General features: G+C 53.4%; 2 long non-coding RNA genes across 3 annotated transcripts; one reads left to right on the forward strand and one right to left on the reverse strand.

Annotated features, from left to right (window-relative positions):
- Positions 1-3533: 3533 nt before the first annotated feature.
- LOC108305329 lies at positions 3534-22776 on the reverse strand. The gene is made up of 4 exons (XR_005200506.1): positions 22578-22776; positions 21101-21103; positions 4872-5315; positions 3534-3549 (listed from the first exon to the last, which is right to left on the reverse strand). It is a non-coding gene; the product is annotated as an uncharacterized LOC108305329 (long non-coding RNA).
- On the forward strand, positions 7265-16078 carry LOC108305330. Of its 2 annotated transcripts, XR_001825657.2 has the most exons (4): positions 7265-7549; positions 10039-10274; positions 13857-14011; positions 15924-16078. It is a non-coding gene; the product is annotated as an uncharacterized LOC108305330 (long non-coding RNA). The 2 variants fall into 2 exon arrangements; XR_005200507.1 differs by lacking the exon at positions 10039-10274.
- Positions 22777-24900: the final 2124 nt, after the last annotated feature.

Below are 24900 nucleotides of genomic sequence, written 5' to 3' on the forward strand. Positions count from 1 at the left end.
GCTTGCATGGGGTCAGCCAGGCGGCAGCAGGGAGGGTCTTCAGGCCCCTTCATCAGGGTGGACCTGGCTAATTTCAACCAGTTGAATCAGCAACTGGTATTCAGCATCTCATCATGGTTTGTAATCTGTGAGAGGCTCTTTTTTGAGGTACCTATGCATCAGGCTCTCTGCAACCCTACCAGAGGCTGCCCGACAAGCCGCCTGCCTAAGAGATACAGAAATGGAAAGTTGCAGTACACTGTGACAACCATTCCAGGGAAGATCTGGACAAAGCCAGGGTCCTTCAAATTGGCTTTTGAAGATGAAGAGAGGCTCCCTCGAGAAAAAACATCATTAAAAGAGCAGAAACAAGTGTCTCATTCGATGCTGTGACCCCAGCACCCGGCTCAGAGCCTGCTGGATGGTGGGGGCTCCATCAGTATCTGTTGATGAACAAATCTGAGCCGCCCACACTTTGGTTATGCAAATTGGAAACTGCCTTCACAGTTTTCATGCTGTCTACTCTCCACTTCTACTGTTCCTTATTTAATGTGTTTCTTCAAATTTACTGACGTTTTCACTTAAATAAATTTATTTTAAAAGGAAACATTTGGTGCTATCACTAGAACTGAAAAAAACAAAGAACGCATGCCACAAATCAAAAGCAACCAGAAAAATACAAAGAAAACAAAACAATGTTATTAACGTCTACCTGTTGAAAGAATAAAAAGACAAGCCGCAGAACAGGAGAAAATATTTGCAGATCACATATTTGACAAAGGGTTGACTCGTGTCCAGAATATATGCAACAAACTCTCCAAATCTATTAAGAAGAAAACAATTGGGGTTTTTTTAACGGACATAAAGTTTGAACAGATATTACACCAAAGAAAATACACAGATGGCAAAGAAACACATACAAAGATGTTCAAAATCATCAGTCACTAGGGAAATGCAAACTCACACCACAATAAGATACCATTATCACCTATGTGAATGACTAAAAGTAAAACACACATACACACAAAAAAACCTAACAACACTAAGTGTTGGTGAGAATAGGAAGCAACTGACACTTTCACACATTGCTGGTGGGATGAAAAATGGTACAGACACCTTGGAAAAGAGTTCAGCGGTTTCTGATAAAGTGAAACATACACTTAGCCACCTGTCCTAGCAATTCCACTCCTAGAAATTAACCCAAGATAAACAAAAATTTATGCTCACATAAAAACCTGTTTGCAAATGTGCCTAGTGGCCTTATTTATAATGGCTAAAACCTGGAATCAGTCCGAATATCCCTCAGCTGGTGAATGGATGAATAAGCTTTGATACAGCTATACCCTGGAATACTCTTCTGCAATAAAAAGGAACCATCTACGGATACACACAACCACATGTATGCATCTCAAAAGCGTCATGCTGAGCAGGAAAAAAAAAACAGACTCAAACTGAGGAGACACATTGTAGAATTTCACTTATGTGGCATTCTAGAAAAGGCAAACTTATATAGAAACAGAAAACAGATCAGATGTAAAATTCAAAAACATGTGTAACTGATCCGTGGTCATACAAGTCGGATCGTGGCGTCCCTCGCGGGAACATGATGGAGGAGAGCAAGGGCAGCTGTGGGGGTGGGGATCTCCAGTCTGCTCACTGGGGTGCCGATTACAGGGCTGGGACAAGCTGGACACTTCAGCATGTGTGCTGCAGCCCTATGGGGCATTTCAAAAAGTCTAGCTGGATACAACTGAGAGCCTGAGACATGAATGAGCCTGAGACCTGCTCTCTCTGTCACTAAGGAAGATTAGCAAGTATTTGGTCTTAGAGGCAGGTTAGCACCAAACAGAGACTCTTCTGGATATAAAGGAAAGACTGTAAAGAATTTGCAGAGAGAAGAACTCGCTATGTGACCTGAGGTGATTTTACGCTTTGTCTGTGCACCCTATAAAATAATCTTGTGTGGTCCCCAAGGTGCACTGCAAATCACCAAACCAGGAGATGCTGGAGAGTCTGAGACAGCGTGCTGGCAGCGCTCTGCCGGGGGAAGGACGCGGAAGTGTCCAAACTCGGCTCCGAAAGCAGACAAGCCTGCACTGCGTTGGAGCAGGTGAGGAGGGCTGGGGGCCGCTGTGCCCTTTTTGTCTGTGTCCCTTGCCACCCAACACGAGCTCAGCACATCATCGATCTTCACTAACCAGTCACCCCTCCAGCTTCTGCACTGGCTGTTCCCTCTGCTAAAGATACCCCCTTCTCCCACCTTAACCACCCAACTAACTCTTAAGCGCAGCTCCCAGGTGCCTCCTCCTTCTTCTCCTTGTTACATGACAGCCCCGCTGGGCATTTGCTTTGGGGTGTCTAGACACACTATGGAGTCTCTTCTCCCATGGGGCAGGGTCAGTCAGCACCTTCTGCATGCAAGGGACAGACAGCCAGTCCCAACTGTTTTCAGCCAAAACTGGGAAATGTGGTGGCTCAGGTAACTAGCAAGCTGAAGGTGCCTAGTTTCAGGTATGGTGGGGTCCGGGAGTTCAAAGCCTGTCCAGCTCTGGGCTGCCTCCTCTGAGGTAGGCTTTTCCTTTGTTTTGTCCTTTTTCGCTCTAAGTGTTGACTTGCTCACTCTCCCCTCAATGGAAAATGGCATCTCCTTCACAAATCATGGGCAGCCCTGAAGTCCCAGGATCAAGTTTCATTGGGGAGACTCAGTCATGTGCCCACCCCTGGACCAATCACTAGAGCAAGACCCAGTCACATGTCCACCCCTGGAGACAGAGGCCTCTGTGCACCGGCAGCCTCAGGGACTGAGAAAAGGGAAGAGGGGGGTTCTTCAGTAGGAAGTTGAGGTGCTGTTACCTGAAAATGGGAGCTAGATACCAACCTGTCCACACACCCACCCCTTCTCCCGCCTCATCTCTGCACATTGTATGACCTCAGGCCAACCCCTTCCCCTCTCTGGGTCTCATGTTCCTCCTCCGGAAAATGGGCAGGGGACCGTTTCAATTCCAACATTCCAGAATTCTGGGACAGCTTCCAGGACTGGAGGCTGCTCCCTAGATCCCAGGAACGTCCCAGCACTTCTGGGGACGGAAGTGGAGCATCAGCCAGAGCCCTCCCCGGCCCCCAGCCTGGTAATATGCTTAGAAGATGACAATTGGGCTGCCTTTGGCCGAAATTCCACTCCCGTGGGGGCCTTGCCAAGGAAAACAAACCCAAGAAGCAGGCATTAAAGGTGAGCATACTTGAGCATTTTAAGATGACAAATTATTTACACAGGTGTGGGAACCATCCCCTCGCACCCTGCTTTCTTTTTCTCCCTCCCCTTTCCAAATTCTTTCCCCCAAGGGTGCTGACAGACATGCCAAGGGAGGGGGTGGTTGGTCATGGAGATCTGCCCAGAGTAAGTCCACAAACCCAGGGCAAAGGGGGCGGACAGAGGAGCAGGAAAGAGAGTGGCTGCATGGCGGAGGCTGGTCCTTGCTCACCTGCCTTCTCGCTCTCTACCCCGTTGCTTGGGGAGATTCTGAGGCTGGGGTCCCAAGAATTTTATTGCTACCTGAGTCCTTGAAGAAACTCATGCCCAGGCCATCCTTTGTCCACAAGGGGGAATAGGAAACCGGAGAGGTGAAAAGCAACCCCCAGAGTCACACAGCCAGCCGCTGAACTTGGGGCTAGCAGGAGAAGAGATAGAGGAAGCAATCACTTCTTAAGCACCTAGTATGTGTCTGACACTGTGCTGAGACTGGGAGCACATTATGAATGAAACAGACAAAATTCCCTTCCTCATGGAACTGAAAAAGAGACAAACAAGATAAATAGTAAGATACCTCCAGAAGGGCTCGAAGAAGAGTAAGAGGGGGTGAAGAGGTGGCAGGGGTGCTGTCTAGGTTGGGGAGGTAACATTTGAACCAAGAAAGACGAGACTGAGCCGGCCATGGGGAGACTGGAAGAAGGGCATTCCACGCAGCTGGCACTGCACATGCAAAGGCCCTGAGGTGGGAAAGGGCCTGCGGTGTTCAGGGAACCGTCAGGGGGCCAGTGTGACTGCAGCAAGAAGGAAAGGTGATGAATCAGAGGTAGACGCAGGTCAACAAACCCCAGGTAGAATCATCCTGTGTTACCAGGGAGGAAACTGAAGCCCAGAGAGGAGCAGTGACTTGCCCAGCCTCACAGAGCAGAGCCGGATTCCAGCCCCTTTCATCAGTTCCAAACCCATGTTCCTGTGCTTCTGTGAGGGTCCAGGGTGGGAGCAGGTGCTGTGAGGACCTTCCAGGTCTCCAGCCTGCAGCTCAGCTCTGAAGATGAGGGGCATCTGGGCCAGCTGCGGCTTCCTGTGGGAAGAAAGCAGAGATGGACTGCTGAGTCACGGGGGAGCAACAGGCTCCCAGGCTGCCATGGATTCTGCCTTAGTTTACCTACCCATCATCACACGTCTGCCTCTGGTGCTGACTTCAGAGGGTGCTGTAAAGGTTAATTACTGCCTGGCAGCTCCAGGAGCCTTGATGAAAGGTGGCAGGAAGTGGGCACTATTAACCCGAGCAGGTAATTACCCCCGGCCTGGGGGAGAGTGCAGAGGGGTCCCAGCCTGAGTCACTTCTGGTTCTGATTCAACTCCAGGCCAGCCTCTTTCCAGGTGGATAGGGCCCAATGTGCTTAAACATCTGACCATTGTCCTGGCCCCAAGCCCCCCAGCACCAGGCAGCGCTGAAGCTAGGAGTCATCACAAGCCACACAGGCCCAGGGTTCAAATCCCATCTCTGCCGCTGCTCTGGCCGGGAGACCTGGACAACGCTCCTCACCTCTTGGGCCTGTTTCTTCATCCATGCAGTGGGTGTCTTGGTCTGTTTTGTGTTGCTATAACAGAATACCACAGCCTGGGTAATTTTATAAAGAACAGAGATGTATTTCTAACAGTCCTGGAGACCGGAGAGCTGAAGATTGAGAGGCTCGCTCAAGAGAGGGCCTTCTTGCTGTCGTTCCCTGGCGAAGGCATCTCATGGCAAGAGGCGGCATGTGAGACAGCAAGGCATGGCTGAACTCACTTACGTGACAAATCCACTCTGTCCATCACGAAACCACTCCTGCGTTACTGACACGAATCCATTCATCAGCGCAGAGTCCTCATGACCCGGTCACCTCTTAGCAGCCCACATGATCTTTGGGAGACCCATTGGGACCACGGCAGTGCGGGCTGAGACTCTGGCCCCTCCCCAGGGCGCTGTGGCTCTTTCTTACACATACACCAGATACTGTGCCTCGTGGCCACCGCGTCCCCCTGCTGTCTCAGTTTGAGAGCAAAAGTGACATGTCAGGCCACAGCTACCCACACCATCAGCCATCTCATCCTCCATGACCTGAAGGGAAATGATGAAAGACTTTTCTAGAAATAAATGATTTTTAAAAAGACTTTTCTAGAAATAAATGATTTTTAAAACAACCCAGGAAATGATCCCTGGTCGCTACTGGGCCCCTGGGAGGGAGGGTAGCCCCCTTGTTCCCCCTGCCCCCATCCCCACTTGGACCCCAGAACCAGCTCTGACTGTCCCCTGTCCCTCGAGGCCCACCCCTTCCCTCTTACCCTCTCTTGTGGCTCCTGGGTCTTGAGGCCACCCCATCTCCCCCACTCTGTATGCGCACACACGTGTCTGAGTTCTTGTCCCGCAGTGAACGCACAGCCTGGTCCCCGGTGAGCCCCAGATGGTTCCCTTCTACCAGGGTTCAGGGGATGGACACTAAGGCCAGAGCCCTCTTCCTCTTTTTACTCCCTCCCGGAGGCAATGTGGTGCCCATCTCACAGGTGGGCACGCTGAGACTCTGAGACCCAAATGCCCAAGCATGAAGAGTGGCTGAGAGGCAGGGAAGGGGAGTCCCAGGGACAGCCTGTGCACAGGGCAGGGCCGGGGGAGCCCGGCCCTCCGTGGGGTTCCTGGGAATGAGGCTGTTACCGTGAGCAGGCAGCTCCAGGGCCTTGGGCCCCCAGGTGGGAAGAAGCCAGGCGCTTGTCAGGTGGCTGCCCGCACAGGTACGCGTCAGGTCCCAGGTGGCCACGTTCAGGAAGAGGCTGGCCTGAGGAGAGCTGCTCCAGGGCTGCCCCCCGTACCCCCCAAGCTCACCTCCTGCCCCTCTGCCCTCACTCACTCCCTCTGCCCCGGCCACGCAGTCCTTGCTGAGCCATCAACGAGAGGTCCCCACAGCCCGGCCTTAGCACCTGCAGCTCCCTCTGCCCGGAGCACTGGCCCCAACCCCTGCCTTTGCACGTGGGTTTCTCCTCTTTGTTGGGGCTTCTGTTCAAACGTCTCCCCCTCAGAGGGGACCTCCCAGCCTCTCTCCATCTCATCTTCTGCTTTCTTTCCTTTGGAGCCCTGCTCACTCCCTGAAATGATCTCAAATGTCTGATTCTCCTCAGCCACAATACGGGCTCCGTGAAACAGAGGGCTTTTAGATGTCTGTCTATTGTGTTCACTGCTGTATCTCCAAGACCTGCAGCAGCATGGAACACAGTGGTGCTCGATAAACTTTTGCTGTTGTACCGAAGAAGTTTTGAGAAGATAAGATGTGATTTGCATCACAGTGGGAGGGGTGGGTGCTTCAGGGGAGACGTCATTCACAGAACTGGGGGATTTCTCCAGGGTTTTGAATCATGTCATGAGCAGCTCAACGTCACAACAATAACAATAATATTTATTGGGCGCTTCCTGCAGTGAGCACCGTACACAGATCATCTCAGAGGCCTCCCAGTGACCTGCGAGCTCAGAGCTGTGATCAGCCCCACTTTCCAGATAAGGAAACTGTAACTTAGAGTTACACTTAGGGACCGCTCCAGGTCTCTAGCAATTTGGTGGCAGGCTGTAGTTGAATACAAGGCCACTTTGACCCCCTCCCCCAACACCCTGGTCTGCCTCCGTCCCTCCAGAGCCTGAAGGTTCCCTGGAAATCGCACAGTCCCTTGATTCCTGGCACAGCCAAGAGAGGTTGTGTGTCCCGCCCATCACCCCCTAGCTGGTCAGGGGCCCAGAGCGGATGATCCCGGGCTGCTGGTGGGCCCCTGGGAGGGAGGGCAGGCCTGGCAGCTGTCCTGTCCTGGGGACGCCAAGCAGCCGGGAGTTTCTCTCCCCGGACTTACTGTACATGATTCAGCGCCAGCCCCAGTTGTGAAATCTGGGAATCTTGTGGGCAAGGCTGGGCCTGGGGGCTGGCCGTCTGGGAAGAGGAGGCTGGGAAGGGGTTAAGGGGGGTGGCGGGGGAGGAGGGGGCAGGCGCCAGGCCAGACCAGCAGAGAGCGCACAGTTAGCACTGGGCCGGCTGCCTGTGGCCGGCCTCTGACATCACGGCTGCGTCAGCCCAGCCAGCCCCAGCCCCCCACTTCCTCCTCTCCCTGGGCAGCATCCTCCACCACCTCCCCAGCCTCACTGTCCTGTCCTGAAAATGAGCAGCGTGCAGCCTTCCCTCTTGGAAGGGGGCGGGGTGTTCAGGGAGAGGGAGAGGACAAACGCCACTTTGCATCCAGGAAGGACTTAGTAAATGACAGCCGTGATGTGTTGGAGCCAAACCATAATCCTGGGAGACAGGGCAGGTAGGAAGCTTGCACACTTATTTTAGCAAAGAAGACACTGAGGGTCTGAGAAGGGAAGGGACTTGCCCAAGGTCACCCAGCTGCACAGTCATAATGACTTGTAAATAAGGATCATGTTGATCTTCCTCCACTCTTCATTAGAAGGGCATGTGTCTCTCGGTGCCTGGATGGGCTGCAGTGAATGTCCCGAGGCCTGGAATTTTCTTCCTCATCTGCTTAATTTGTTAAGTCAGATTAAACCAAATGAGCATTTGTTTGACTAGAGGAACAACAAAGGATTTCATAGGAACTAGTCATAGATCAGTTATGATTTACGGTAGTGAATCAAATAAATTCTGCAATTGAAATGATTTTCTTAAGAAATCACAGAGTGAGGCCAGGCACGGTGGCTCACGCCTGTAATCCCAGCACTTTGGGAGGCCGAGGCAGATGGATCACTTGAGGTCAGGCGTCTGCGACCAGCCTGGCCAACATGGTGAAACCCTGTCTCTACTAAAAATACAAAAATTAGCCGGGCGTGGTGGTGCACACCTGTAATCCCAGCTACCTGAGAGGCTGAGGTGGAAGAATCACTTGAACCTGGGAGACAGAGGTTGCAGTGAGCCGAGATCGTGCCACTGCGCTGCAGCTTGGGTGACAGAGTGAGACCCTGTCTCAAACCAACCAACAGCAAACGTCACAGAGTGCCTACTCTGCTCCAGGCTCATTTACATGCGTCAGGCTCAATCCTCATGGCAACTCTTCGCAGGTGGGACAATGACCCCATCTCACAAGGAGGAAAATGAGGCACAGGGAGGCAATTGATGCCTGAGGCCACAGAGCCGGGAAATGACAGTGGTGATGACAGTAACGCTAGTTGGCCGGATCAGCCACTTCCTCCGAGTGCTGAGCGTGGTATTTACAGGAGTGCACCAGCTCCTCTGAGCCCCCCAGGAGGAGAGAGAGCACCCTTACTCTCCCCATGTCACAGGTGAGAAACCAAGGCCCAGCTGGGTTACATTACTTGCCCAGATCACACAGCTAGGAAGTGTTGGCAAAGCTGGGATTTGAACCCAGGCCATCTGGCCTCTGTCCCTGGCCAAGCACAGTGCTGAACTGGACATGCTATAGGTGCTCAGGTCACTCAGAGGTGACTGAACTGGAGATGCCCCGGGCTTCAGAGGGCATTCCTCCCACAAGCTACCCCTGGCATCGGCTCAGGGCTGCCCTGAGCTGGCATGGCATGGCTGGACAAAAAAGTGCAGTTATATCTTCCCCAGGATGCTGTCACCCCCATGGCTGCCACAGCCTTGAGTGCACAGAACCACCGTGAAGACCTCCAGGATCCTCCCCATTTTCCAGAGCAGAAAAGTCAAGGCCCAGAGAGGGTGTGTGACTTGCCCAAGGTCACACAGCATGGTCATATGGGCTACAGCCAGCCCCATTCCCAGCTCCTGAGCCTGCCCTCAGTTTTGGAGTCCCTGGAAGATGAATTTCAGGAGGAAGAGGGGGGGCTGAGATCTGGCCCTCCCTGACCCTCCCCAGGAACGGGCTTTCTTCTCCTCCTGGCTTTCTATCTCCTAGCTCGGTGGGACTGGGCCTCACATGAGCTGGGTCGCAAAGCGGGACAGGAAGGGCATTCCTGGCAGAGGAAACAGCACAGGCAAAGTGGATAGCATGTGGAGCAGGGAAGGAAGAATATCTAACTGGGCTGCAGTGGAGAGAGTGAGGGGCCGGGGTGGGGAGCAGTTAGAGTCAGGTAAGGATGCCTTGAATGTCATGCTCAGGAGTTTGGGCTTTGTCCAGAGGCGAGGGGAAGTCAGGAAGGCTTTAGAGCAGGGAAGGCCCAGGATAGCTAAACAGAGGGTGGACTATCGCCGTCCCTCCCCACTATCACCCTGCTTCTGTCCTGGCCCCTCCAGTCCATTCTCCACCCGCAGCCAGAGGGATCTATGAAAACTCAAGCCAGACCATGTCCCTCCTTTGCTCAGAACACTCCATGACTCCCATCTCCTGCAGGGAAAAGGCCGAAGGCCTTAGACAGCCCATGTGACCCTGCAGGCTCCGTCCCCCACGGCCCCTCGGCCCTCCCTCCCTCACTCCTCCTGTCCACACACGGGTCTTTGCTGCATCCCAAACACAACCAGCACAGCCCCCCGTCAGGGCCTGTGTGCACCGTTCCCACTGCCTGGAACACTCTCTTCTCCCCAAGGCTCCCTCCTCACCGCCTATAGAACATTGTCAGCTGTCACCTGCTCACCAAGGCTGTCCCTGTCCCGCCCATTGAAATCCATCTCCTTTTCCTGCTTCACTTCTCTCCCTAGCACAGATCCTCTCAAATGCAATAAGCAACATATTTATCTTGTGTATTGCCCACTGCCTCTGCAAGTGTGAAGTCCACAGGGGCAGAGACCTTTGGCTGTCCTATGTCCTGCCATGTCCCCAGTGCCTGACCCACAGGAAGTGCCCAATAAATATTTACTCAGTGAATGGATTCTTTTTTTTGGCAGAATAACTTGGTGAGGACCTTCCCTCGGGGATGCAGTTGGAGAAGTGACCTGCCCAGGGTCACCCAGCTCACAAGTGGCAAGCTCGTCTAGCCCCAAAGTCTGTGATTTTGGTCTCTATTCCAGGCTGCCCCTCTGGGGTTCAGGCCCCACATCAGCCACTGTACCACTGAATCAGCCCACAAGGCTGCAAGCTGGGGTCTGTCCTTGGTTCCATCTTAAGCTAGAGGCTCAGAGAGGTAAGTTGACTTGCCCAAGGTCACACAGCAACTTAGGGTGTGAGTTCGGCTCTCTCTGCCTCTGTATTCTGGATGCTTTCTGTTAAAGCAGCTCTGCCTCTCCCTCCTCCTTTCCTCTTTCCAACCAATGTGTCTGAGGCTGGAACATCAGGCCTGCTGTGCGTGGCCTTGACATACACCATGTCCCGGGCCTGGCCCCGCCCACCATCCCGGCTGGGCCACGAGCACAGCGCCTGGTTCCACATGCCTCAGGGATGAACCACAGAGAGTGTGACCAGGCCCAGCTGACACATCTTGAAGCAGATGTGGGTCTGCCTCCCACAGGCCCATCCGCCCCCCCCACCCCACCCCCCCACCACCAACACCAGCCAAGTCTCAGCCCATCTTTATCCCCTGAGGGTGGTGCTGGGCCTTGTGGGGCAGAGGGAAAGGTGAACCATGACCCTGAGGAGCTCAGAGACTGGCGTCCTGAGGGAGCAGATTCAGGGCTAAAACTGAGGCCAGTCTTGGTGGTTATAGAGGAAAAAGAAACCGGCTCTGAGATTGAAAACTCAATGTCACCAGGGACCAGGCAGGAATTTAAAATGAGTACAGTGGGCTGGGGTAAGATAATAAATAGCCACTGTTCCTTGGCTTCAGTGTCAGAGAGACAAGAGGGAGTGGTGGGGACTGGGGCACATGCCTTGTCTGAAGACAGTCACCTCTCAGCTCCGGCTGGTGGTGGTCCCTAAGAGAACAGGGCTCAATATGATCAGATGCTCCACGCCCTGATTTTCCAGAGGGAGTCACAGCACAGGTTTTTATGTCGTAGCCACAGATTCTTAAATATTGGCTTCATTCTTTTAAAAATTCTGTGTGGATGGAAGAAAGTCACACAGGCTTGGGGGCCAGATTGCACCCCTGAGGCCTCCAGTTTACAGCCTCTGTTGGCTGTAGGGACGGTGGCCAGGACCCAGCTCCAGCAGCTCCAAGGGACGTGGAGAAGTTTCCTGTCATCTGGTCCCCTCCTCCACTCCACAGGGATGATTCTCCCACCCACCAGCTCCAGCAGGCTGGGGGGGTGAAAGGGAGCCTGAGCGGGACCGAGGTCTCCTTTCTCACATGGGACACAGCTGTGGATGTGTTTTTCAGGCAGATCCTAATTTCTCCCCATCGCCCGTGGCTCTGCCACACCAGGAAATGGGTGACTCTTTGTGCCCCAGGTTGTCCCCCAAAAGCCCTGCTCCATGCTCCAAGCTACCTGCTTCCACCAGCACCATGTCCCTTATGACCAATTTTCAGATGAGGAAGCAGGCTTATGGAGGGAGTGTCTGATCAGGTCCCTGCCATGAACACGCAGGCGCTGGGCTTCAACCCAGCCTCACACACTTGACCACTGGGCCCTCGTCCCATCCCTTCCTGGTAGAACCCAGCCCACCCTCCAAGTCTTGTCTCCAGCGCTTCCTCCTGGCTTTTTAACAAGCAGCCGGGCCCCTGGCCAACTGCCAGGAACTCAGACATGAACCGATTGAGTGTGTCTCAGGCACTCCTGTGCTATTTGTAGAATGACTATTTAACTAATTTTCCCCAAAGTCGTGGCTTGTCCACATCCAATCTATTGTCTCAGCCTCTGACCACATGTCTGTACACTCCCCAGATGCCTCCCCCTGGATGGCCCCCAGGCATCCTCCAAATCAGTGTGCCCAAAGCAAGTTCAGCAACTTCCCCCAAACTGTCGCTCTCTGCCTGTCTCCCCTCTTATGGAAGGCTGCACAACTGTTCGGTGTCCAAAGCCAGAAACATGCGCATCATCTATAACGCCTCCCACCGCCACGCGTCCAACCCAATTGGTCACCAAAGCCTGGGATTCTCGTCCTCAGCGTCCCTGACATCCATGCACCCTCCCCTCCTCTGAGGCTGCCATGCCAGGTCAGTCTTATCACCTCCCACCCAGGTGGCTGCAGTTCCTTGCCACCTCCCTGCAATGATACTTCCTCTTCTCCAAATCCAGCCTCCTGAAGGGGACTGAAAGACATCTACTATATCATGCCGTTAATGTCAGAGGCAGAGCGATCTTGGCTCACTGCAACCTCTGCCTCCTGTGTTCAAGAGATTCTCCTGCCTCAGCCTCTCGAGTAGCTGGGATTATAGGCACGCACCACCACAGCCCAGGTAATTTTTGTACTTTTAGTAGAGACGGGCTTTTGCCATGTTGGCCAGGCTGGTCTCAAACTCATGACCTCAGGTGATTCACCTGTCTCTGCCTCCCAAAGTGCTGGAATTACAAGTGTGAGCCACGGCGCCTGGCCATGCACAGGCTGTTCCTTCTGCCTAGTGTGCCAACTCTTTGTCTGACTACCCCATGTATGCCCTTCAGGACTCAGTTTACATGTCATGGGCTTCATAAACCTTCCCTGACCCCCTCAGTCTGGTGTAGGAACCTGCTGAGGTCCTACAGTGCTTCCCGCCTCCCACCACGTATGAGTCAAACTACAGTCATTCTGGGAACCAGAAACCCTTCCGGATTTGGTGTTTGTTTTGGATGTCAGAGACAGCATTCCTTGCAGGCATTTTAGGCAGAAAGGATTGAACACAGGGAATTGAGCATTCACAACATTGCTAGAAGTCTGGAGAGGCACCAGCACCACACAGAAGAACTGGGCCTTCAGGGGGCTGTCAGCCACTCAAGATGGTGGGGAATCAGGAGGCCACAGGGGAGCCAGAGACCTCGAGAACACATCACAGCACCAGCGATCTGGAGATGAGGAAGCCACCACCACCACCCCTACCTCTAGACTCCCCAAGAGTGGTAACCAGATGCCAGTGTTACTGCAAGAAAATCCAGCCCATGACCATGCTCACCAGCAGAAAGAGAGCCCGGGCACAAACAACGCAGCCCCCACTTCCTGACTCACAGGAAGGCATCTGCCTGGCAGGACCTGCTGGGCGTACAGAGACCCTGCTGCAAAGGAGGCTGGGAAATGTGGCATGTAGCCTTCCAGTCTCTGCAGCCTTTAGCTAGAAAGAGATTAATAGGAATGAATGCTGAGGATCAGACAACCCTGAATATGAGGTCTTGGGATCCCCCATCTCAGCCCCAACACCGTGTGTGAATGGAATCCTCTGCTTACTTGTCTGTGTTCCCTGATGGACTGAGGACACTTTAAAGGCTAAGATGATGCCTTGGATACCTCAGGCTCGGCAGCATCTTGCATAGGCCCAATGCAAGACAGTAGTCATGTAAGAAGAAGAAACTCTGTTTCTACTAACGATACAAAAGTTAGCTGGGCTGTGGCGGCACGCACTGTAATCCCAGCTACTCAGGACGCTGAGGCAGGAGAATCTCTTCTTTATTTGTTGAGCATTTGCTATGCACTGAGCACTGGGCTACATGTTTTACACACCTGTTTACAAATTCACAATGCAATAGGGTAGGGATTATTGCTGTCCCTATTTCATACATGAAGAAGAGAAGGCCCAGATGGGTGAAGTAAGTTTCCCAGAGTCACCCAGCCAGTACATAGTAGATGAGATTAAAAATGCAATCGGACTTCTAGCTCCAAACACTTGTCACTTATGAGAGGCGCCTTTATCTTCCCCCAGGTATTTTCTCCCAGGCATCCAGAAAAGTCACAGCAATGTTGTGCAATGAACGACTGAATACACAGTGTCTTCTCCTTTGAGAAACTACCTGGCTCCGTCTCGGCTGCCTTCGCTCCACTGGGCCTGGGTTCCTCTCCAAGATCAGGGCTCAGAGAGTAAAACTCAGTGCATAGCACTGCACTGGGACTCCTCACCTAGGATCTGTAGGTGGCTTTTAGGCTCCATGACCGCCACTCCCATGAAGTTCCTAATATTTTGTGTCTACGTGCAATTTTCTGGAGATACGACTCAAAGCTTTCACTAAGCTTTCAAACTTCAAAAACTTGATACTGCTGCATCAGGGAGGAACACAGGAATTTCCCTGCCTTCTGACCTCAGTTCAGATCTTGTGACATAGGCTGCATTCACCTGTATATCCATCCAACTCACCTATCCATCCATTAATTCTCTCATCCACCCATCCATGCACTCATACATCCATTTCCTATCCACTCATCCACCCACTCGCCTACTCATCCACCAATTGATCTAACCACCCACCCACCCATCCATCCTCCATCCATCCATCCTCCATCCATCCATCCATCCACCTACACATCCATCTATTCTCTTATCCACCCTCCCACCCCCCAATCCATTCATTTATCTACATACCCATTCTCCTGTTCACCCCCCCACCCACTCACTCATCTATTCTCTTATCCAGCCTCTAACCCACCAATTCATTCATCTACACACCCATTCTCCCATCCATCCATCCATCCATCTACCCATCCATCTAGTCTATTATTCAACCTCTTACCCATCAATACATTCATTTATCTACCCATCCATTCTCCTATCCACCCACCCTCCCATCCATTCATCCATCCGTTTACCCATTCATCTGTCCACTCACTCATTCATCTATCCACCCAACCATTTGTCCATCTGTATACCCATCCATTGTTCATGGAATCACCAGTCCATCTACCGATTTATCCCTTTATCTGTGTATCCATCTAGCCATCTATTAAGTCATCCATCATTTTATTTGTTAATTAACTCATTTAATTATATATTTATTCATTCCTCCAACAATTCACAGTATTCAACCATGAAATCATCCACATCCATTTGACTATCCGCCCACCCGTCAAGTCATCACTCATCCTTGCACCCATTAAATGCTCCATCCACCCATTCTGTTCTCTATACCAGAACCAAGAAGTGAATCACAGCTGGCCCTGCCCTTCGAGAAGCTCACAATCAAGTGATGGAAACAGTTACAATCCAAGGTGGAAAATATTCAGAGGTCAAAGGGAGCCTTCAGAGGAGGGGATGCAGGTCCTTCTGGGGACTTAGAAAAGGCTCCTTGAAGGAGGCAGCATCCAATCAGGACTCATAAAGTCAGGAAAACAGTGAACAAACTCCCTTAGATCTCCCAGAGGGGAACTCACAGAACCTAACCACCTGGATGCTCATTGAGCTCTTTGGAGCATCAGAGACTGAGAACAGCTGTGGCAAATGTTAACCCAGTAATTCCCAAACCCAGTGGATTATGGAACACTTTCCCCCTTGTCACTCCTGTTAATATCCCAGAGATTCTGTGTCCCCCTGATTCCCTTTTGGGAAATGCTAGTGTGGTCCAAACTTCTTCTTTCCACAAACAAGAAAACATACAAACAAAGTTCCACAAAACATCTCTGACCTCAAAAATTTTGTTCATCTGTAGATAAGATGCAATGTACAATATATGGGGGTTTTTACCTGCAGAGCTAAGCACAGTGCATAGCATACAGTAGGTGCTCAATAAGTGTTTATCAAAAGAATGTGGCCCTCATGGAAGGAGTCACTCCAAAATGGTCCTTGGCTTTTAAGCTCTTTCTACTCCCCACTAACCCCTGTGTGACCTCAGCCAATGCCGCAACTCCCAGCCTCAGTTTTTCTGTCTGGAAAATGGGCAATAAGATCACCTCAGCAAAGACTGATGCAGGAATTGCATGCTTAGTCTCGGCTTTGGTTGCAGGCTTTGTCTCAGGATGTAGCTCACCGCCACTTTCTCACCCTGGCTAGTTGGGTTTCTAGCCAGCGATGAAGACCTAGAGGCGTCTGGGCCACACCGAGCCTTCAAGGTAGAGGCTGGTATCTGGACACCACCTGAGTAATCCCACTGTGTTCCTGCCCAACCTGATGGGGCATGAACTGGAAATTCCCTATAATACTTGCTCATTAAATGGTTCCTCCCCTCCTCCCGCTTTTCCTTGGCCTCCCACTCTCCCTTACCCAGCTCCCAAAGCGCCTGCGGAAATCTCTGCAAAGGAGTCCGACTGGTTTGGGGAGGGCTGGGCGGCCACTTCTCCTTCCTGCCGCCCACCTGCCCACCCGCTGCCGGAGCCCAGGCCTCCGCCTGCCAGGAGGCGTGGGCTGTGCAGTTCTGGAACACAGAGCCGAATACCCACGCAAGATAAAGGGACCACTAGTGCCGCCTCAGCCCAGGCCCAGCCCTTGTGCAATCCAGATCTCTGCTGCACAGAGACAGCCACAGGGATGAGCGGATATGCTTATCTGATGGGGCCACGAGGCCTCCAGATGACTCCCGGGGCTGCGTTCTCTTAATCAGGCTTTGGGCTCCTCACTGCCATGCAAATGTGCCTGCTTTTGGGGCAGGTCCTCATCCTCCTTCCAGTCAGTCAACACTTATTAGGCACTTTCTGTGTGCCCAGCCCTGTGCTGAGTGCTGGGGACACAGAGGTAAATATGACAAAGTCCCCACCCCATGGAGCTCACAGTCTGAGGGGGACAGGGCAGATACATAAAAAAAGACAATGGTCTCAGGAACGTGGGTGACTCTCAAAATCGTGATGTTGAGGAAAAGAAGCCCAATAAATAATACACCGCATGATTCCACTTATAGAAAATTCTAGAGAACACAAACTAATCCACGGCCACAGAAAGCAGATCAGCCACAGTTGGCAGAGTTGGCAGGCGATGGGAGTGTGGCTAGGGATCCGAGAGGAATGAAGGGCAACAGGACACGAGGACACCCCTGGGGACGATGAATACGTCTGCCACCTTGATTGTGCTGGTGGTTGGGGAGTGCGTGCATATGTCCAAACTCAGCCACACGAACACTGGGGTATGTGTGGTTTACAACATGTTTGTTACACCCCAGTAAAGCTGTTGAGGAAAAAAGAGATGATTAAGGGCAGTGTGAGCAGTGCAGCAATGGGGAAACTCAGGAAGGTCCTGGAGGTGGATGGAGAGGGTGGTCAGGGAAGGCTTCCTGGAGAAGGCAACTGCTGAGCAAAGTTTTGAAAATGAAAACGGCTCACATGAGGAATGAAGAAAAGACAGTGGTGTTAGATTCCAGACAGTCTGAGCTCAAATCCTGGCTCCTGTGGATTCACAAAAAGCTGTGTGTCTTTAACTCATCTCTCTGAGACTCAGTTTCCTCATCTGTGAAATGGATCTCCTATTTACCTGATAGGACTGGTGGGAGATTGAAATTATGGAAAGGCCTTGCTGTGTATCCAATGCTCACAGCATCCGCAAACGCCGTGAGGCAGGAGAGGAACAACAGAGAGGAAGTCTGTGGCTGCAGCAGGGAGAGGAAGGGGAGAATCAGGGGGTGGGAGGGAAGGCCCCGGGGACCAGGGTGAGGCTGGAGCTGTCTCTCAGCACCGGATAGCCAAGGCAGGGCTGGGAAAATGCAGGGGAGTTTTATCAACAAAGCTGTCCTTTTAACAAGGTCACTCTGATTATTACAAAAAACAATTTTACAGTTGGGAAAACTGAGGCTTGAGCAGAGGATTGTTCTGAGGTCCTGTGGAATCACAGAGCTAGAAGGCAAGTGGTCTCCCAACCGCCCGAGCCGCTGTAATTCTCTAAGCAGATGAAGGGCTGTTATCCAGGTCTATCTGCACATCTGGTGATGGAAATTCACAATGTTAACAGTTCTTCCGATAGTATCCAATTAAGAGAGGCTTCTTAAACCGGACCCAGCTCTTCCTCCTGCCCTGCCCAGACAGCAGCTGCTCCCCTGCCAGAGCCACGCTGGGAGGAGCCAGCTGTGGGCGGGAAGGAAGTGGGAAGAGGTGTGAGCTGTGACAGAGGCTTTCTGGGTGCTGCCCCCAGCGCCCTGCCACAAGACCCCGGGACTTGCCCATCCCTTCTCTGGGCCTCAGTTTCCCCATCTGTAAACGGGGAGATGCTCGTGGCTCCACCATCTCCTTCCAGCTCTCAGAAGCAGACTTGGCCTGGCAGAAGTGGGGCGGGCATGGGGTTCACCAGTATCACCCGTCCACCCCCATCTTGGGAGCCAGGGCCAACCTCGGGGCAGGAGGCCCAGGCCCTGTCTGGGGATAAAGGCCGGTGCCCCAGGGCGCAGCCGGCTTAATAACAGGTTCCAGATCCAAGAGGGGTTTGAACCCAGGAGAATAGGTTCAAACACAATTGAGCAGCCCACGTTCCTGTCTGTAGCTCTGAAAGCCAATCGTTCCCACACCCAGGGGGCCCGGTCCCCACTCTCATCAAACCCATTCACCCCGGTGGAGCCCCATCCATGTGCCTACCGCGTGCCAAGCTTCCCAGAAGATGCAGGCTTCTGATTCTGACCATGAGCTCTGGACCTGCCCTGGTCCCCAGTCCCCTCCTCACTCAGTCCTCCACAGGCCAAGCTGAGCCCGGCCTCGAGGGCTTCCCACTTGCCTTTCCTCCTGCCTAGAACTCTCTTCCTGCAGACCTGCCATGGCAACTCCTCTCCCGGTCTCTGGCCAGGCTCGCCTTCCAGCGAGGCCTCTGACCCCGCCCTGTCACTCTCTGTCAACCCCTGCCTTATTTTTCTCCATCAAAGTCTTCACTGGGATGTCCTGATCCTCTGCCTGGTGTGTGTCTCTCCCTAGATTTGGAGCTCTTAGGCAGCAGAGTCTAAGGCTGCCCAGGGGCTGGCTCTGATGTCACCAGGCCCAGGCCAGACCCAGCCTGGCACCCACTTCACAGTGTAGGTTAAAGAACAAATGAGGCCGGGCGCGGTGGCTCCCACCTGTAATCCCAGCACTTTGGGAGGCTGAGGCAGGCAGATCACCTGAGGTCGGAAGTTCAAGACCAGCCTGACCAACATGGAGAAACCCGTCTCTATTAAAAATACAAAATTAGCCTTGCATGGTGGTGCATGCCTGTAATCCCAGCTACTTGGGAGGCTGAGGCAGGAGAATTGCTTGAACCTGGGAGGCGGAGGTTTTGGTGAGCCTAGATTGCGCCATTGTCCCCCAGCCTGGGCAAAAAGAGTGAAACTCCATCACCCCAAAAAAAAAAAAAAAACAAATGAAACGGGCATGGGAGATTTTGCACCCACCTAGGGGACCCCCAGTGCTTGACCTGCATAGACTCTCTCATCTCCACATACAAGCCAGGGGGATGCATAGACCTGGACACAGATTCACTGCACACACCCCCAGAAAACACTGACACATACACAGGTGCACACACACACGCGCCCCCTCGTGCCCACCTGCCCTGGCCGCCACGCCAGTGCTGGGCACCCAGACCTCTCAACTTTCCCTCCTTTCACTGGGTGCCAGCTGGCCCTTTGCCAGCTCCTCTCCCCCACTTGACTGCCTGCCCTGGGCACCAGACTCATAAAGGATGAGGAAGGGCCTGGAGTGGGCTGGCTGGGCGCCATGTGAACGTGGCCCCTGGGGCCTTTGCCTCCCCCCGCTGCCAGACACCTGTGAATGAGTGTCATTACTGGGGACCCACCGGGCAAGCCCCAGCTTGCCCCAGCCACCCAGGCTGTACGTGATGCTGGGGACAGGGGCCAGGGAGTGGCGTCTCTGCCCTTCCGGACTCCAAAGCTCAGCTCTAGGTCTCTGGATCAGCAAAGATGACTTCCCACCTTCCACACAGATTCCAAACCTCAGGCCCGAAAGGCCCCTATAGGCTGAGGTTCAAGATGGACTCAGGAGACAAAGGAGGAGAAACACATATTAAGCTCCTACTGCATGCCCACTTGGTGCTAAGAGCTGGCCACTTTTATTTCCCACTATCAGACACTGTCTCATCCACTCACCCCTCTTCTGTTTTAGAACAGCAACTGAGCACCCACTGTGTACCAGGCTGTGTGCTAAACACATTTTATATATATATATATATATGTATGTATATATACACATATATATACATGTAAACTCATTTGTCCTTTCAGCAATCCTATGAGGTGGCATTTTACAGGTAAGGCTCAGAGAGGTAAAGCGTCTCACCCAAAGCCACACAGAAAATAAGGAGTGGGTCAGGAGTTAACCCAGGCCCCCTGGCTCCAGTGTCTGTGTTCTTAACCACTCACTGCTTTACACTACCTCTTCCATCAGTTCCACAAGGGCAGGGGTTTTTGTCACTGCTGTGTCCCCAGCACCCAGTCCAGGGCCTGGCATATCGAAGGTGCTAAAAAAAAAAAAAAAAATCGAAGGAATAAATGAGCGGATGAACGAGCGAACGATCTCACTGAGTTCTGAGGATGTCCTTCCAGGTGGTATTTATGGATGAGGATACGGAGGCTCAGAGAGGTGCAGTGACTTGCCCAGGCCACACAGTAAGTGTGTCACAGCACTGAGATTGGAACTAGGATGGGAGCTCTGCTCCTCCACCTTCTTCCCCTGCAGACTGCCCCCACCCCGGACTGTGGGCCACGTCAGGCAGACACACGCCTCTCTCCCTCTCCCGGCAGTCCTGGGATCCAGGCTGGGGTCTGCCTGCACACGGTGGAAGGAAATTCCAGCTCTTCCCCTTGGCCCCAAGGCCTTCTGAGAGGGAGACCCTGACAATACTACCCCTCACCCCGCCACTCTCCTGACTCCCATGCAGGGGTGAATTTCCCAGGCACGCCTGGCTCTCACCACTGTCCCAGGGCCTCCCCGTGTGCTGCTGCCCCTACTAGAAAGCTCTCCCAGTCCTGCCCAACCTCAGCTTGGAGGGCACCTCCTCTGCCGGGGAGCCATCCAGGTGGCCCCACAGCCTACAGCTCCCGGTGCTGGAGGGTGAACGCGGGGCCCACTCCTCCGCGGCCCGTGTTCTGGCTTCTCCAGGGGAGGTGTGCTGGATTGGGGAGCTGAACTCCCTCGATTCTAATGGCTGTCCAGCTGCTGACCTTCTGGGGGAATCTGGCCCGGGCCTCAGTGAGCTCATCTGTGAGATGGGGAAGCTCTGAATGCCATCTCAGGCAGTCTTACCGTCTCTCATGTCAGCTCCTGCCCAAGTCCCAGCCGCACCTGCTCACTCAGCCCACGAAGCCCTGCTGGCCCTCCAGCACCACCTCCTGCTGCTGTCCCCTCCTCACTCCTCTTTAGCCTCCTTGCCTTTCCTGGAACTCCCAAACCTGTTCCCACCACAGGGCCTTTGCACATGCAGTGCTGCTTCCTTCTGCTGGAAATCTCTTCCCCAGGTCCAGTTCTTCTCCTTCAGGCATCTGCTCCACATCGCTGCCTCAGAAAAGCCCTCTCTTGACCCACCCAGCTCCCAAACACCCTGCTGACTCCCATCACGGCTCTTCTCCCCAGTGAAATCCTCTCGTCTCTTCAAGTGTTTGCTCACCGATGTTCATCTCCTCCACCACAGTGAGGGCAGAGACCTTGTTCATTTCTGTGTCCTGGAGTCTGGCATACAGTAGGTGATCAAGCAATGGAGGTGGAATGAAAGGAAGAGCATCAAAGTGCTGCCCCGCCCTTGCCCACCTCCGGCCCCCAGCCCAAAATCAGGGACTGGGAACCAGGAGGCCCCACCTTTGCCAGCAGCAGGCACCCCCTCTGAGCCCCAGAGCCTGTCTGGTTCCCAGCCCCATAAAAACCACCGCCCTCACCTTGCCCTGGGGTGGCAAAGGGTGAAGGAGGCAGATGTGGGGCCCAGAGGCTGACCTGACATGGATTCAGAGGCCTGGGCCAGTGAAAGTCAGGGCTCATGGAGTGCCTTCTGCATGTCCGGGTGCAGTTTAAACACCCCACATTCACAGCCCTCACAGCAGTTCGGCAAGGTCAGGATGACCACAATCACCCTGCACAGGTGAGGAAACTGAGGCACAGTAGGTTGCAGCCACGTGGCCCAGGCTGTGCAGCCTGAGAAAGGCGAAGTCGGCATTAGAACCCGGTTCCCCCCTGACACCATAGCCAGCATTGGCCTCACCCACGGCAGGGCATGGAGACCATGTGGGTGCCAGCTATGTGCCACGTGCTGGTTCAGAGCACAGGTCCTGGAGCCAGACTGCTCAGTGCCTTAGGCAGGTGACTCAGCCCCTTTGTGCCTCAGTTTCTCCATTTGTGAAACAGTCCACATGGCACCTCCCTTGTCAGCTGCTGTGGGAAAAGAGGAAATCATCTCAGTCACACAGAGTGTGCCCTCATTGCATGCCTTTGGCAGAATTCATTCCCACTCTGAGCCTCAGTTCCCCCAGCTATCATATGGGGATTAAACTATGCCCCTGGGTTGCAATGCTGTGAGACGAACGCGCCATTTCCCCAGTGCCTCCCACACAGTGGACGCTTACTCAGCTCACTGTTCATTCACTGCCGTCCTCCGGCCTCGCTCTCCCCCTCTGTAATCCCAGATGGCTGCCCTGATCACCCAAGACCACAGCTAAGTCCCTGGGGCAAAGGTTCAGGGGTACCAGGGCAGCCCTGACAAGTAGGGATATCCTGGGGGCGGGGAGCACAGCAGAGTGGCTGGGATCCGGAAGCTTCAGGGGCCCGGGGTGACTCACCCGCTGGCCGGGCTTGGGGGCTGGGCTGCGGCCCCCTACGCACCCCTCTGGGCCCTGCCTTGTGCCCAAAAGTGCTGTGTCATGCTCCGTCATGTGGCTCCGGGTCATTGATACCCGAGTTCTGGGAAGCTTGGGCCGAGTTCCCGGAAGGGGTCAGCAGTTCAGTAAACAGATTGGCTGGTTCGTCGTCACAGCTGAGCCAGGCGGGCCTGCAGCTCAGGAGGCGGGAGATGGAGGCTGGTGGCCAAGGGGACACAGGAACCGCCCCCAGCCCCTTTCAGGGCTGACATCTCCCAGGGCAGCCTGGCCCAGGCTCTGCAGATGAAAGGAGAAACCAAGGCCCAGAGAGGGGAAGGCGGTTGCCAGAGATCACACAGTGGGTCTGGGGCGCGGACCTAGAATTCTGGTCTCATCATCCAGTGCTCTCAGCATCATGCTGACTGATGGGTGGGAGGGGCCAAATCACCCCAAATTGTAACCTAAGCCCCCCAACCCTCCAAATCCTAACCTGGACCCTAAGGCCAGTGTGTTGGATGAAGGGAGAAATAAATGGAAGGCAATTTGGGAAGGAAGCAGGTTTGAGGGAATACTGGGCTGTCCCATGTGGTAGATCCTATAATAACTGCTTCTAGTGTTTCTTGAGCATCTACTATGTGCAGGGCACTACCCTAAGTGCCCGTCATAAATCCATTATGCAAATCAACACAGCCGTTATGTTTAAAGCATCCATGGAGTGCCAGGCACTGAGCTGGGTAAGTGACATGCACCCGCCGGGATCCTCTGTGGACCCTGCCAGGCAGGCATCACCATCACTCCCATTCATCAGATGAGGAAACAGATGCCCAAGAGGGTCAGCAGCTGTGGCTTTTGGTGGGAGGAGAGCAGGCTCCAGAGACAACTGGACCCAGGGAATCAAATCTTTACTTTGACCATTGCTGCTGTATGGCCTCATGCAAGTGACTCTATCTCCCAGAGCCTCGGTTTCCCCATCTAGTAAATGGGGATGATATGGTACTGGAAACACTGGAGCCAGACTCGGTGGGAACACGTGAGTGTTATGACAGCGCAGCGGCTGGAGCGCGGACTTCCAGTTTGAATCCTGCTGTGCCCCTTCTTGGCTGTGTAATCTGGGGCAAGCTGCTTAGCCTCTCTGGGACTCAGTGTCCTCTGTAAAATGGACATAGCACCTCCCTCATGTGGCTGGCGGGAAGAATGAATGAGCAGAAATCCCCGAAGCCCTCCGTGTAAGGCCAGGTATTCCAAAGCGACGGAACGAGGGTGACTTGTTCTTTAATATTGACTATGATGGCTCCACTGCAGTGAGGTGAAGGACCCTAGACCATGGGCAGAAGGATGAGGGACCCACATTCTTTGCTGCCCTTTTTTTTTCTGAGACAGAGTCTCTCTCTGTTGCCCAGGCTGGAGTGCAGCCCAGTGAGCGATCTCGGCTCACTGCAACCTCCACCTCCTGGGTTCAAGAGATTCTCCTGCCTCAGCCTCCCAAGTAGCTGGGTCTACAGGCACATGCCACCACGCCTGGTTAATTTTTGTATTTTTAGTGGAGACAGGGTTTTACCATGTTGGCCAGGCTGATCCTGATCTCTTGACCTCATGATCCACCTGCTTCAGCCTCCCAAAGCGCTGAAATTACAGGCGTGAGCCACCGCGCCCGGCTCTTAGCTGCCTTTTTGCACCCACAAACAATCTGGAAAGAGAAGCTCAGCCTTGTCTGCCTCCTTGAGGCTCAGGGTTGAGGCTTGTCATGAACGGTTGCCTGGCATCCTCCCCACCTCCCTGCCAGTCACCCTGCCCTGCTATGGACTCCACATCACTCCCCTGCCTAAAACCCTCTAGGGCTCCCCATTCCTCTTCACATGCACTACTCCCCAGTCTGGCCGGGCCCCAGACAGGCCTTATCGTGGCTCTTTGGTTCTTGGCACCCCAGCCCCAGCCCCAGCCCCCTTGGTCCAAACCCTCGCCCCCATCATTCCGACCTCACACTTGTGCATGCGTACGGCCCTCCACCTGGCATGCCCTCACTTTCCCTAACCCATCTGCCTGGTCTGGATTTCACCCACCCTTTGACATACATATTCAAAACTTCCTCCTCCAGGGAGCCTGCCCTGATCCTCCCCTCTGAAATCGAACTCTTTCTAGACTCTCCGTTGAAACCTCATTTACATCTATCATTATATATCAACTATTTTTGTCTATCACCTCAAATTTTGGCAGCTGTGAGGCAGAAAATTTGCACAAGAGAGATTTGGGGAGAAAAATATTGCCCCTAAAATACTTAAACCTGCTGGCCAGGTGTGGTGG

The sequence above is a fragment of the Cebus imitator genome, unplaced genomic scaffold (assembly GCF_001604975.1).
Source record: "Cebus imitator isolate Cc_AM_T3 unplaced genomic scaffold, Cebus_imitator-1.0 Scaffold62, whole genome shotgun sequence".
In the NCBI taxonomy this organism is placed as follows: domain Eukaryota; kingdom Metazoa; phylum Chordata; class Mammalia; order Primates; family Cebidae; genus Cebus; species Cebus imitator.